This window comes from Chiloscyllium plagiosum, chromosome 15 (assembly GCF_004010195.1).
Source record: "Chiloscyllium plagiosum isolate BGI_BamShark_2017 chromosome 15, ASM401019v2, whole genome shotgun sequence".
Taxonomy (NCBI): Eukaryota; Metazoa; Chordata; class Chondrichthyes; order Orectolobiformes; family Hemiscylliidae; genus Chiloscyllium; species Chiloscyllium plagiosum.
The window spans coordinates 50,161,054-50,175,375 of NC_057724.1; the positions used below are offsets into that span (position 1 = coordinate 50,161,054).

Here is a 14,322-nt window from a genome sequence, read left to right on the forward strand (position 1 = left end):
GACTCAGCACCACCTTCCTAACCTGCAATCTTCTTCCCGACCTCTCCGCCCCCACCCCCACTCCAGCCTATCACCCTCACCTTAACCTCCTTCCACCTATTGCATTCACAACGCCCCTCCCCCAAGTCCCTTCTCCCTACCTTTTACCTTAGCCTGTTTGGCACCCCCTCCTCATTCCTGAAGAAGGGCTTATGCCCGAAATGTCGATTCTCCTGCTCCTTGGATGCTGCCTGACCTGCTGCGCTTTTCCAGCAACACATTTTTCAGCTCTAGCCTATTTCATCCCAGGCACATCCTGGTGAATCTCCTCTGCACTTTCTCCAGTGCAATCACATCCTTCTGATAGCGTGGCGACCAGAATTGCATACATTATTCCATGTGTAGCCTCACCATGTTTCATAAAGTTGTGACAAGCCTTCCTTGCTCCTATATTCTACATCCCAGCAAATGAAGGCAAACATCCCATATGCTTTCTTCACCAACCTTTCTACCTGTGCTGACACTCTCAGGAACTTATGGACTTGCACAGCAAGGTCCCTTTGTTCCTCAGTCCTCGCTGGGGATCAACCATTTATTGGGTAAATTGTTCCCTTATTCTAAATGCCTCAGTTCACACTTGTCAGTGTTAACTTCCATCCGTCATTGCTCTGGCCAAATTACCAGCTACTTCGTTCACGATGGTCAACTTTGGGAGTGATCTTCCAATTACTGTTGAGAAAGTTAAAGGTGAATTGTTCACGAGGTGTTAATGTAAGCTGATCTAAACAAGATACCAGTGTAATTTCCTTGCAATCAGTTATTTCAGTATTTGGGCTGAAAATTGATATAATTAATTTTACACTGTTGTTTTGCTGCATGCCTTCAGCAAATTTTTGGTTGTTAGCAACCTAAATATAGAAATTGGATGTAAATTAATTGAATTAATTAAGGGGTGGTAAACCAAAGTAAACAATCAAAAAAAATACAGAGTTCGATAGAATCTGAAAATTGACAGGCAAGTTTCAATATTTAAGTTCCAAGGATTAAACACCAAAAGAAAAAAAATGTTTGTTGTCGTATCGTCTTTGCAGAACTATACAATAATGAAATGGAAAGCCATGATATTTCAGGTTAGCACTTACCATGTCAAATTACAGTTGATGGAGTGATGAGCCACATTAGATCGGTTGTGCATAAATCAGAGGATGTTGTGATAAAACTGTACAGAGACTTTGGTGAGGTTGTGCTTAGAGTGCAAAGACCAGTATTAAACATCAGTGTATAAAGGAAACATTCAAATTGTGAACCAATTCAGTGTGAGGAATCTTCTTTTCCACCTATCCACTCCACCCTCCCCCCACCCCCGACCTATCACCTTCATCCCCTCCCCCACTCACCTATTGTACTCTATGCTATTTTCTCCCCAACCCCACCCTCCTCTAGCTTATTTTTCCACGCTTCAGGCTCTCTGCCTTTATTCCTGATGAAGAGCTTTTGCCCGAAACGTCGATTTTACTGCTCCTTGGATGCTGCCTGAACTGCTGTGCTCTTCCAGCACCACTAATCCAGAATCTTCTCATGTCCACTGCAAATTTGGAGACTGAGAAGCCTCCATGACCTCACAAAAATCCAGGTGTGAGGTTTTCAAGTATTTTCCCACATGGGTAGGTTCAGACAGAAACTAAACATTTGTAAGAGGACAGCGGATAAATTCATTCAGTAGGAGAAGGCATATGATAGGGGTTGGGTGTTGAGCAATGCTGAAGATTAGGATATTGCTATTTATTTGAGTTTGCAGCTTTATAAAAAAAACTTGTTGAATGATGTACATTTTCTTTGGTTCTATAAGGTTTAGACAAATCTAATTAAGAAAACTATCAGGAAAAACTTCTTCACTCAAAGCAGTTATCCCGAGGAGTGACCTTTTCAGTGAAGATGTGCAAATTAATTGTGATGTTCATGTGTTGATTTTAGCTAATTCATATAAGATTTTCTAAAGACATTTGGGCAGCACGGTGGCACAGTGGTTAGCACTGCTGCCTCACAGTGCCAGAGACCTGGGTTCAATTCCCAACCTCAGGCGACTGATTGTGTGGAGTTTGCACATTCTCCCCGTGTCTGCGTGGGTTTCCTCCGGGTGCTCCGGTTTCCTCCCATAGTCCAAAGATGTGTAGGTCAGGTGAATTGGCCATGCTAAATTGCCTGTAGTGTTAGGTAGGGGGTAGATGTAGGGGTATTGGTGGGTTGCGCTTTGGCGGAGTGGTGTGGACTTGTTGGGCCGAAGGGCCCAACACATAAACAAATCAGACTTTCACGTTTTAGAAGTAACCTTTTGTAATGAAAGGGGAGTGGTCAGTCCTGAAAGCTGAATACTTGTTTTTGTTCAGTTTAGCAGTTGGCTGTGTGAAAGAGGCTGCTAGACTCTCTCCTTCTGCCCTTCTAACTTCGACCTGTAAGTCTTTGTTTCATTTTTGCTCTGTGTTTAAGGGGTTTGTTTATTGGGACTATTGCATGTATTTTTCGGAACAGCATAATTAAGTCTAGTTTAGATTGACTGAGTTCTGTGGGTATTCTATATTCTGTTCTTTGTGGTTCATTCCATAATTTTGTGAATACATTTTTGTCTGTTTTAAACCTGGTAGTCAACCTAGCTAACACACTCCGGGTACTTTTCACTGTACAATTAATGAAACAAATAGCAAAGTTACGGTCTGGGCTGCCTGCTAAACAATGTTTTGAGTGGTCTGGCCCAGATATCTAGGAGCTTCAAACGCTCACGCTGCCAAATAAACCTGTTGGACTATTACCTGGTGTTGGGTGACTTTTTACTTTGTCCACCCCAGTCCAAAACCAGCACCTCCAAACCATAGAAATCTAGACCTTCTACTTATGTCTCTGACCATAGGAATCAGGCACAAACTTTTATCAACCTTTTGAGGCCAGTGAGTCTCCTGCTCAGCAGTGAGGGAAAGGAAGTTGGATTTCTGAACTCTCATTGGAACCAAGGCTTTACTGTGTCTAGATGGGCAGGGTTGTTGATATTAAAGAAGTAGTCAAGAGCAGCTATATGGCACCAGTGCCAATTATATGGGTTAAAGAGGTCTAGTTTCGGCATAACAGGGCAGTCTCAGTCTGGTGTGGAGGTCTCAGCCTGGCCCTGCATGATGGTTAAAGAGGTGAACAGGAACAGGTTCTACTTGTTCCTGTTCACTGGTCTCCCAGTGGGCTTCTGGGGATAGACTCTTAGCAGCTTGCTTTTACAGCCAAGAGCAAGTCTGTAAAAGTCTTTTAGAGGCCTTGTTTTAATTCAGTAGCAAAGCTGTACTTTACAATGCTATAAATTGAAATAGGTCACAAAAATCACAAGATATAAACAACATAAAGTTGTGATACAGACTGCAACAATATAGCCTTATCAGCCATACTGAGAGGAAGGAATCACGGTAAACTACTGAAAGTTGCAATAAGGAAGGCAGGGTTTTTCCCTTCTCCTGGAATTTCAAATGACAGATGTTGAGGTGGGGAGAGGGGAATTGCCAGGTGTATTTATTCTTACCATCCCTTGTTATTCCTGTGGAATTAAACTGTGCTACTTGAATAGAATAACCTTACGTTTCCAATTTGTCTTTTAGAGGATGTGATTAAAACATTGTCAGATGCCACATATGTTAAATGATCCAGAAAAACTAACTAAAAATGGTGCAGCCAAGACTTTTTCTGAGCTAAGTTCTGGACAACAAATATTTTTGAGGTTTCTTTTCATCTAACCCTTGGATTTCTGTTTCTACAAAGCATATTGTAATATACTCCAACTGTCCAGGACTTGGTTTGTGTCTCACCCCATATTTATAGCAGAGTGCATAATGTAGGAAACTACAAAGTCAGTCACTGAGTTGCCTCATGGTTAATCATCTATTAGATGTGATTTTGCCTCCAACAGAATACCTTTTACCTGATGTGCCAATGTTTGTGTTATCTCCTGTGCAGATATCATGGTGCTGAAGAACCAAACACAGCTAACTGTGAAGCGAAAATGTTACATTTCTCCAGCATGTGTGTCTGCGTGCACATTTAAATTATTAAATTACATAGCATTGAAGTGACCCTGGAGTAAAGATGAAAAATACGATCTTTATGCACTCTGGTCACATGCTATGATAAAACAATGATTTAATGCACAGATCTCTTAAAGATAGACTGACATACTTCCATGAGACATCATGCAAATAATATATGAGAAATGCATTTAACCTTGCATCAGAAACAAAAACAAGCTGTGATTGAAATGAAAATTAGAAATAAATGTATCCATTTTATTTGAATAAAATGGTTACAATTAGGCCTAGTCTTGGGAACTCACATCCTGTATTTGAAGAACATCTCCAACCAAAGGTTTCATTGGGCCTACATTTTTGTGCTGCATAAGTTGTTTCTTAAATATACAAAGTAGGCTTTAATGGTTTTTTAATGTACCATCACAGAATTTAGTTCTGACCATAAGATATAGGAACAGAATTAAGCCATTCAGCCCATCAGATTTGCTCCATCTTTTGATCATGGCTGATGTGTTTTTCATCCCCATTCTCCTGTCTTCTCTCCATAACTCTTAATCATCTTATTAATTAAGAGTCCATCTATCTCTGTCTTAAATAACAAATCTCTTGCAATTTTATTTTATATAACTAGCTAGCTTACCCTCATATTTGAAATTCTCTCCCTTACTGCTTTTTAGTTGTCTTTTGTTTTTAAAGGCTTTATCATGCTCCGGCTTCCCACTAATCCTCACTGCAGTACATGCCTTTTCTTTTCTTCAAATCCTCCAAAAGATTGCTTTTGCCACCTTTGCCCTATTCCAGGCCTTCCTTTGCATGAAGTTCTTCTTCTGATTTCCCCAAATTGTATTTTCACCTGTCTTCAAATTGTTATGTAACTATATCCATGTCAAAGCATTTCATGCTTCTTTATCAACCCCTCAGTCAATTTCTTTCTAGATTCATCCTGTATTTCTGTCTTTGATATACTAGAATAGGGCAGCAAAGATATATCTCAACATCAATTTAATACTGAGAGGTCGAGGCAAGCATTGGAAGATCTGAAGACCTGTTGTTGGCATGTATTGAATTACATAATTCCCCATTATACAACTGCAAAAGAATGACAATAATAGCAGTGACACCTCTGTCAAATTGGATTAAGAATTCCTAAAGCAGTCATGATAGCTGTTGAATCTAGTGTCTGAAATTGCCACAATTTTCCAGCATAGTCTTTAATTTCCATCTCTAATGGCTGCATTAAAAATGTCCCATTGTTCAGTTTTTTTTTGATAACAGAAATACTAAATAAAAATCATAGCTTAACTGGGCTGTAACGATGCCATTTTCAACAATTACTGTCATCACTCTTCTGATATTGAAGCGCAACATCCGAAATCTGCAAATGACAAATCAAACACTGAAACTCAGGCTGCTGATGGTTATATGCTTCCCCATGATGTGCACTGATGAAATTCCTCAGATTACAGGAGAACTGAAATCAGTGCACAGTTGAAAAAGAGACCTTGGGATCAAATTGTAAAACCTTTGTAAAATTCGCTGGTTGATTTGGATTGTTTTAATAGAATAAGAAGTTCATAATTATTGCTAAGCAACCTCTCCAGTCCTGAAAGAACATGTTACATTCAGAAAATGCCAAATTCCTTGATGAAATCCAAACTTTTAAAGCAATCCATTTTTAAAAAGGTAGAAATAATTGTTTTTATTTAATCCTATTGATAATAAGTGCTCCTCGTGAGTTATCTGCGAAGATACTTAAACATGATTGGCTTCTTACCATGCTTACTGGTACATATTATTTAACCTCTGAGTAGAACTGATCACAGAAAAGGGTCAATCCATGCAATAAAGATTAACACATCTTTGTGGTCAATGGGTCGTCTTGAATGTCAGTTGGAATTATTACTGTACCACTGGTCTAGGATTTACAATCAGTAGATCATTTAAAACACAAAATACATGAATAAATATCTTCTATTCTAACATTGGAGTGGTTCCAACAGGCTTTTGAAACGTCTGCTGCAGTTGTACTGCAAATGGGCCATATTTTTAACTCTGATTAAATAAGGCATATTAATCTCTTTTATTAAGTTCACTTATATTGTGAAAAATATCCAGTGGCACACTTTTTAATTCCAGATTCGTGTAGAGTTGAAATGTAGCACATTTGTGTCACGAGTAGGAGTTAAGCAGTTTGAAGTGATAAATTAAGACTTTTTTTTAAGAAGCGCTATGCAGGTAGGTAATGGCACAATTTTGAATTTTTTTTGGTTTACACTCGTCAATTAATCTTTTATTTTAATGGTATTTCATGCAAAGTTAACCTCCTAATGAGTTTGAGCAGGGTCTTAAACCGTAACTACCTTTCCTTCAGTCATTGTCCTTTCCTACATTTCACAGTATTTTCTATTTTATTCCTGTGATTGTGCTCATTTTAAGGTACTTATGGTAGTCTGCTTTGTATCAGTGAGAAATTGTACCATGGTAGCAAGAACTAATTCCAGATTTGACCATGAATCTTTATGCCCCCTTTGGCTGGTTCTCAAATCATTACGGTGCATGCTGAATTGCTGTAGAATTTATATCTTTCACTGGTTTTGTACCAGGTAGTAACATAGCAAGAGCTTGGAAATGTTATTTATTTTGCATTTCCCTTGCTCCTTCCACTATATTGTGCAGTGAAGTCTGTTGACTTCTCCACCGCCATGTATAGGTAGAGTTCAACACCAATGGCAGTCATGACAAGCATGATAGAGTGAATTTGACAATCTTTGGTTTCCAGCAATTTAGAAGCACTGAGGCGGTAATTGGACTGAATTTAAATCCAATTTGCATTTCAGCCCCAGGACACCTAATAGCTGAGCCAATCTATAGAGCCCTTAATTTGTGCCATTCTCCTGTGTGTTTATATTAGTAGCACTTCATTCAATAGTTCCCGCAATGTGCATCTGCTCCAGATGCTCTGGGATCCACCTAATTTACATTGTAGAACAGGTTTTACAATACCAGCAGGAATATTGAAACAATTGTTTATTTGCACATTGCAGTTTTTAATTTTCTGAGTTGCCGACTTATGTAAAATCAAAATGCCCCCAGAAAAGTTTGCAGAGAAAAACACACATTGTTGATATCTCTCAATAGCTGAGGGCTCAGCTGGTGCTCATAATCACTGGTTTATGCTTATGTTTGACTTCACTGAAGACAAAAGTCAGGCAATATAAAGCCAGCACTATTAACCAATCTCACAGTTTTCTGACAAGTGTGTTACATTAAGCTCCTCACTTTTTCTGAGTTGACATTTGCATAGCTGCGTGTTTAAAATAATTTAAAGTATTTCTTGTGGCTTATTAAGGGAGTTAAAAAGACAGAAGCTAATTCACCCCTCTTCACCTGCTCATCCTAACTACAATTTCAGAGTAGAAAAGACTTCTTTCTTAAAACACTTGGTTTTAATGTGTAATGTGTGAGTCGTGTGAACAGTTAACTATTCTTTTCAATTAGCCCTTGTTGACGTGCATCAACATCTTTAATTGACTCTTGCGAGTATGTGCTGTGTGACTGACATAATGTTTAAATGTTTGGGGGTTGAGTGTGGGAGTAAAAGAAATCCTCTTTATTCAAACCTGACCCCCACCGCCCATAAAAGAAAGTCCGCTGCTCTTATTTTAAATTGACCGCACACTCAAGGGGTTGAAAAGCAAATAATCTACCTTTTGAAAAATACTACTGACCTGGACAGTAAAGTAAGAGAATAGGAGTTTTAGTTTATTGTCTTCTGCCCTGTCCATAATTTTAAAAATATCAGCTAAATGTCATTCATTTATTTTTTGCATTGATGTAGCTACACTTGCATTCACTTGAGTTAGGTCCAAATGTGTTACAACCTGAATTGGTTTCACCCATTATGCAGAAGTTTATGAGCATTCTGTGCATTGAACTTAATGTTCTGCTGAGGATTTTCTAATATGTTGTTTGTGCTCTACTATGAGGAGATATGCAATCTTATTGTTAAATTAACCTACGGTCAGCTCTGTCACTTTTTTGAATATTAACTTAGGCATGTAGCTAGTAGCAAAGAAATACAAAGAAATAAGCACAAGCTATATATGATACTGAGTGTTTGCTATGGCAAGAAGCTCCCAATTTATTTTGTGAGATATGTAGTATTCCCTGGTAATAAGTTTGGAGGATCTAAAATTGTCTGCATTTAGCTTAGCTCCAGCATTCAGTAGACATGTGATAATTGTATTTACCATTCCTGGTATCTGAAAGCATTCAAAATGACTAAAGTAGCTAAATAGATCACTTGGGAGAAGATCTATAACATTTAGAATGAGTTCTTACCAGTTTCAGAATGAGAGCAGTGCAACTCTCAAGAGATTTTGACATTAACTATTCCAGTTTCGCTGTTATTAAGTGTGAGGTCCAGAGGTAGAAGCTAGTCATCAAATTGAAAACATTCACTGACCTCTCTTTTAACATGAGTAGCTGTAATTGTCCTGGAATTATGGTGCCATATTGATGTATAATGGGTCATTTTTCACAAGTAGACCTATGCTTCATGCTTCAATTTTATGTCCACTGCATGATCAGTCTGAATACAGGCCATGGAGCAGGAGAATCGAGGTTTCGGGCAGGAACTGTGCTTTTCCAGCACCATACACTCTCCACTCTGATCTCCAGCATCCGCAGTCCTTACTTTCTCCTGAATACAGGCCATGTTGGAAGTGAAGCGATTGATTTATATATATGTGTGTATTATATGTAGATATATATATTATATAGGTAAGGTGAAGAAATGAATTTGTTTTGGAATTAATTATTCTGTAGGCACAATACTTTTTGCACAATCACTTGTGATTATGCAGAACTACCAGTTTAAAAGGAGGATCCTCAGTCATGGCATTTAATGAAAAGTCAGCTGTTGTTTCAGAGAACACAAAGACAAAAGTGATTATCACAGTAGTGGAGGGAAAGACGACAGGAAAATTAGTGAATAAACAATGACAAAAGAGGGGTTGAGGTCAGGGAAGATCAGCCCAAGATCTTAATAGCAGATAAGCTTGAGGGTTTGATAGACCTAATCCTGCTTCTACTTTTTATTATATAAAAAAAGAACTACCTGCCATACCAGCATTGGAAAGATTTTTTCCACTTGTCTCTCTAATCAAAATGAAACTAGTCTCCAGACTGGACTTCAGTCTTCAAAGTAAAGTTTTGGTGGGCTTGTACTTAGGGCAACACTCCATATTGACTTTGTTCGGCATTTTCTTGAACTGCACTGGAAGGCTTCCAAAGAGATCCCTGTTGACAGTTGGTTATCTTCTGATTCCAACTAAGAAATCTTAGCATTGCAATATAACTCAATGCAAGACATCGAGTTAGAAGTATCCGGACATTTGGAGTAAGGCCTTCATCACCTTTAAAAACCCTCCACAATAAAAGGTTTGACCCTATTCATGCTCTTCTCAATGCCTTTAATTTGGAAGACAAACAGAGGGTGAAACTTAATGTCCTTAACACCATCTTGCCCAACTCTGGGAATAGGCTGGAGAGTGAGGAGAATATTTGGGATGGAGAGCCTGTGGCCCTCCTGATTCAATCCAGTTGTTCAGGACAGGGATGACCAAGGACAGTCTTCCCATTTGAAGGCCTTTAAATGACCACTGAAAAATGACTAGGCCCTTGAACCACCACCATTGGCACTTGATCTGGTGGAGCTGTCTGAACTGAGGGCCACTCCAGCAATAATAGAGGGAACTGTTGGTGATATCTCTTGCCATTCACAACAATCCTACTCAACTCTTTCACAAGGTCCTCCTTGATTGATCCACATTCTTGTTTTCTGAGCCTTCAGTTATAATCTTCCAGCCTACTGCAGTACAGCAGTGCCCTGCACTCTGAGTCTCACTGTCACTTCTGGACAACTGTTGGCATCATATTGGATATCAGTTCTCAAAAGTGAGAAATTCCACTTACAGGCCCAAAATCACATGCAGCTGACCATCTGATTAGATTTCAATCCTGACAAAGCTTCTGGAAATAGTCACAGTGAGGTTTCCATTGGCTTCACGTCCAGTAGTTGGATTCATCTCTGTAACCATTAAATTCCACCCAGAACATGAGGCTGGAGTGGCTGACAGAACAGTTGCCAATCAAGCATGGAAGTGTGAGAAGAGGATTGCAGAGATAAGGAGCAATGAAAGCATAATATAAAGAGATTATGCTTTAAACAAATGTGGAATTTTAGTTTTTGAGGGAACACTGTGATGGATGTTAAAAATGGGAATTGTTGCCAAGCATGAATTTGGTACAGGATACATTTAAGGTGGCAGGGTTTTGTGTTTGTGAATTTTATGGAGTCTGGTCAGAAGACTACCTTAAGTGTGGCAATAGTGTAAGCTAATAATGAGCATTTAGTAAGTCTATGGCGTGGTGGAAGTGAATAATGTTGCATCAATAACAGTAAGAACATCGGACTTGGGAGAAGAAGTAGGCCAGTTGCCCTTAGATCCTGCTCCAGAATTCAGTAAGAACATGGTTGATCTGGTTATGATCTTATCTGCACATTGCTGTCTGCATCCCTGAACCTTTCCATGGAAAAGGTAGGGGTTGGAAGTAAAGTAGTTTAAGTTGCAAACATTGGATCATTTTAAGTTCAGCTTGGTTTTGAGTAATAAAATTGTAATTTCATTATCTCTGAAAGCAGAAAATGCTGCTGGGACAAATAAAATTTGCTGGTATTTGTAAAGAGACAAGCAATTGTTAATCAGATGGTTACAATACGCACCTAACGCAAACACTAATTTTGATTTTCACTTTTTGATCCTAGTGGATATGTTGTGTGTTTTTAGCCATCTCTGTATTCATTCCATATGTTCAACATTTATGTTTTTCTTTTTTTATCTCAACTTATTAGCTCAAATTAGTTGTACACAGGAGATATTGTATATCATATGTAAATTATGCTAATTACCTTCTAGTCAATCCTGCAAAAGTCTGCAATTACCTTATCTTGCAACATGGAATATTATTAAATTATGCTGATTGGATATTTTCACTTTAGATTGTGTTAATTGAAATGTTGTAAATATCTGTGAAGAAAGATGCTAACTTGCATTGCTTCTCCCGAACTTACCTGTTTTGATAAGGTGCTGCTCAATCTCCTGTCAGCTTATCAATGTGTGGAGTCAAGACAAGTGTAGATTTCAGACAAAGTTGAGTTTGAAGGCAGTAAATAAAAACTGACTTATATTGTGTGGCATTTGGATGTTTCATATTGTGTCTTTGTTTTTCTGCTTTTGTTATTAGCTTGGGTTTTGTAATGGGTATGTTGGCAAGGCTATGATTGCTTGCCATCATTATTCCAATGAAACTAACAACAAATGTGAGACTCTGCACATGTACAAAATAACATGGAAATCAGAAATTGCTTTCTGAATCAATGCTTCTCCAAATGGTGTACTTTTGAGACAACTCCATACTGTACTTAGTTGAAAATGATTGAACTGTTGAGATTGCACTCTTAGACTACTATTCTAAACATACTTTTTATAGTTAGTAGTATGTATCTTAACTAGTCCTGGAGAAATTGGCAGAATGGCAAAGTCACACGACTAATAACTCAGCAGCCTGAATGAATATTCTTAGGACAAGAGTCATAATCCCATCATGGCAGCTGGTGGAATGTAATTCAATAAATAAAATCTGCAATCTAACGGTGACCATTATGTAAAATGGATTTGTCCTTAAAGCTATCTAGTTCACTAACATCCTTTTAAGTGAGAAAACCTGCAATCCTAAACTAGTTTGATTTCCTGTAACTCCAGATCCACAGCAATGTCATAGAGTAATAGAGATGTACAGCACGGAAACAGACCCTTCGGTCCAACTTGTCCATGCCCACCAGATATCTAATCCAATCTAGTCCCACCTGCCAGCACCGGCCCATATCCCTTCAAACCCTTCCTATTCATATACCCATCCAGATGACTTTTAAATGTTGCAATTGTACTAGCCTTCACCACTTCCTCTGGCAGCTCATTCTATACACGTACCACCCCCTGCGTGAAAAAGTTTCCCCTTAGGTCTCTTTTATGTCTTTTCCCTATCACCCTAAACCTATGCCCTCCAGTTCTGGATTCCCCCACGCCAGGGAAAAGATTTTGTCAATTTATCCTATGCATGCCCCTCACAATTTTATAAACCGTTAGAAGGTCACCCCCTAGCCTCTGACACTCCAGGGAAAACAGCCCTAGCCAATGCAACTTCTCTCTATAGCTCAAATCCTCCAACCCTGGCAATATACTTGTAAATCTTTTCTGAACCCTTTCAAGTTTCACAACATCTTTCCGATAGGAAGGAGACTAGAATTGCACACAATATTCCAACAATGGCCTAACCAATGTCCTGTACAGTCACAGCATGACCTCCCAACTCCTGTACTCAATACACTGACCAATAAAGGAAAGCATTCCAAGCCCCTCCTTCACTATCTTATCTCCCTGCGACTCCACTCATAAGGAGCTATGAACCTACACTCCAAGATCTCTTTGTTCAGCAAAACTCCCTGGGACCTTACTATTAAGTATATAAGTTCAGCTAAGACTTGATTTCCCAAAATGCAGCACCTCACATTTATCTAAATTAAACTCCATCTGCCACTTTTTAGCCCATTGGTTCATCTGATCAAGATTCTGGTGTAATGTGAGGTAACCTTCTTTGCTGTCCACTACACCTCCAATTTTGGTATCATCAGCAAACTTACTAACTATACCTCTTGTGCTGTGATTAACTCTGAACTGTCCCCCCTCAATTTACGGGCAATTAAGGAAAGCAACAAATGCTGACCTTTGCCCAGTGATGCCTCATTTTGAACTGTAATTATTTTAAAAAATTATATAAGTATAGAAGTTAAAATAAAAGTCAGCAATCAAAACCATCTGTTTCACTGTAATGATTTTTATGTACTTACTATATATAACACTTATTGGCTACATGGATTCTGTTTTTACTTGAAAATATATGGTGGGCCTTTTTTTTACAGCTAAAGCAATACAGATAATAGAATAATCTAAAGATATTCTTTGAGTGAAGTGTGAAAACAGTGACTGTGGACCCTTGGTCATAACATGGTATCCAGATACCTGGCTGATCTGTATGTTGAGTTTCTTAAAGTGATAAGATTCTTTTTCCCACCAAAGATTGCTCTTGTATGCTACAAGTGAATAAGTATTGGGCCAGATTTTCAGAAGAAAAGCTATCTCATACAGATCGCCATTCTAAATTTTGTACAAGGACGATATTCTGCATTTCCAACAGATGATCCTGGTCATGGCTCCTTTTGAAAATGCAGATCTGTATGTCTGTCCTGACAGGTCCTTCATACCATAGAACTGTCAGCAGAAGGCAAGGTATACCCTTCCCTCTTTGTCACAGTAGTCTGGTGCTATATTCTGTAATTTTAAAGGTCCAGCATCAGAGGGGTTGTGGATGGGAGCATGGGAGTGTTGGTGCAAGGTGCATGTGTTGGGTCTCGGCAGGAGAAGCAGTGTCAGCTCAATCTGCAGGGTGTTAGTGTTTTGGACAGTATCACTGACAGAAGGTAGAGGTCAGTTTAATAGTTACTTGAGAGTTAAAGTAGGCACTTGGTAGTCTAAACTAAAATGAAGTGCTGGAGAACCTCAGCAGGTGAAGCAGCATTTATGGAGGAGAAATAGTTGAATTAGGTTGCCTCATCTTGGGCTTGCTGTCAGCAAAGCCAGCCTATTTTTGAGAATCCACAGCAATGATTTACATCTATTTTGCCTCAAGATCACTCCTATACTATCATTGGACTCCCTTTGTCTTTTGGACTGAGCACTCTCATTGTCTGTTACACTTGGTCTACTTCCATCTTTGTCAACAAAGTAAGATCACTGTTTTCCAGCCTTGTTCATGGCTGAAGGGGAGTAATGGACTCAATGTGTTAACTCTGTTTCTCTGTCCATTGATATTGCTAGATCTGCTGAGATTTTCCAACACTTTCAGGTTTTGTTTCAGATCTCCAGCATCTGTAATATTCTGCTTTTACTTAATGCTCTTTTCCTGGATATTTCTTAACTGGAGCAGAATCCTTTGACCTCTCTAGTTTAAGTGGATATGTTCAGAAGGTACCAGGCATTGGGTAATTGCCCAGCAGAAACTTTGATTTCCCTGGCAATACCTTCTGTGACAGTGATTCTATAAGGAGGTGAATCAGCCAAGTGGCAAAAGATGACATCTGAAGATTAGCAACTTCGATGCTGTTTGG

The 14,322-nt window shown here is 38.9% G+C and overlaps 1 protein-coding gene across 6 annotated transcripts in view; it reads left to right on the plus strand.

Annotated features, from left to right (window-relative positions):
- tenm1 (teneurin transmembrane protein 1) overlaps positions 1 to 14,322 on the plus strand; it is a 2,412,691-nt gene that overhangs the window by 1,392,421 nt on the left and 1,005,948 nt on the right. The window contains exon 2 of one of the 6 annotated variants that reach the window (XM_043704867.1): positions 2,372 to 2,431. The exons of the other annotated variants lie outside the window; for them this stretch is intronic. The gene's annotated coding sequence lies outside the window, so the exon portion shown is untranslated. The remainder of the gene's footprint in view (positions 1 to 2,371; positions 2,432 to 14,322) is intronic. 6 annotated transcript variants of the gene reach the window in all.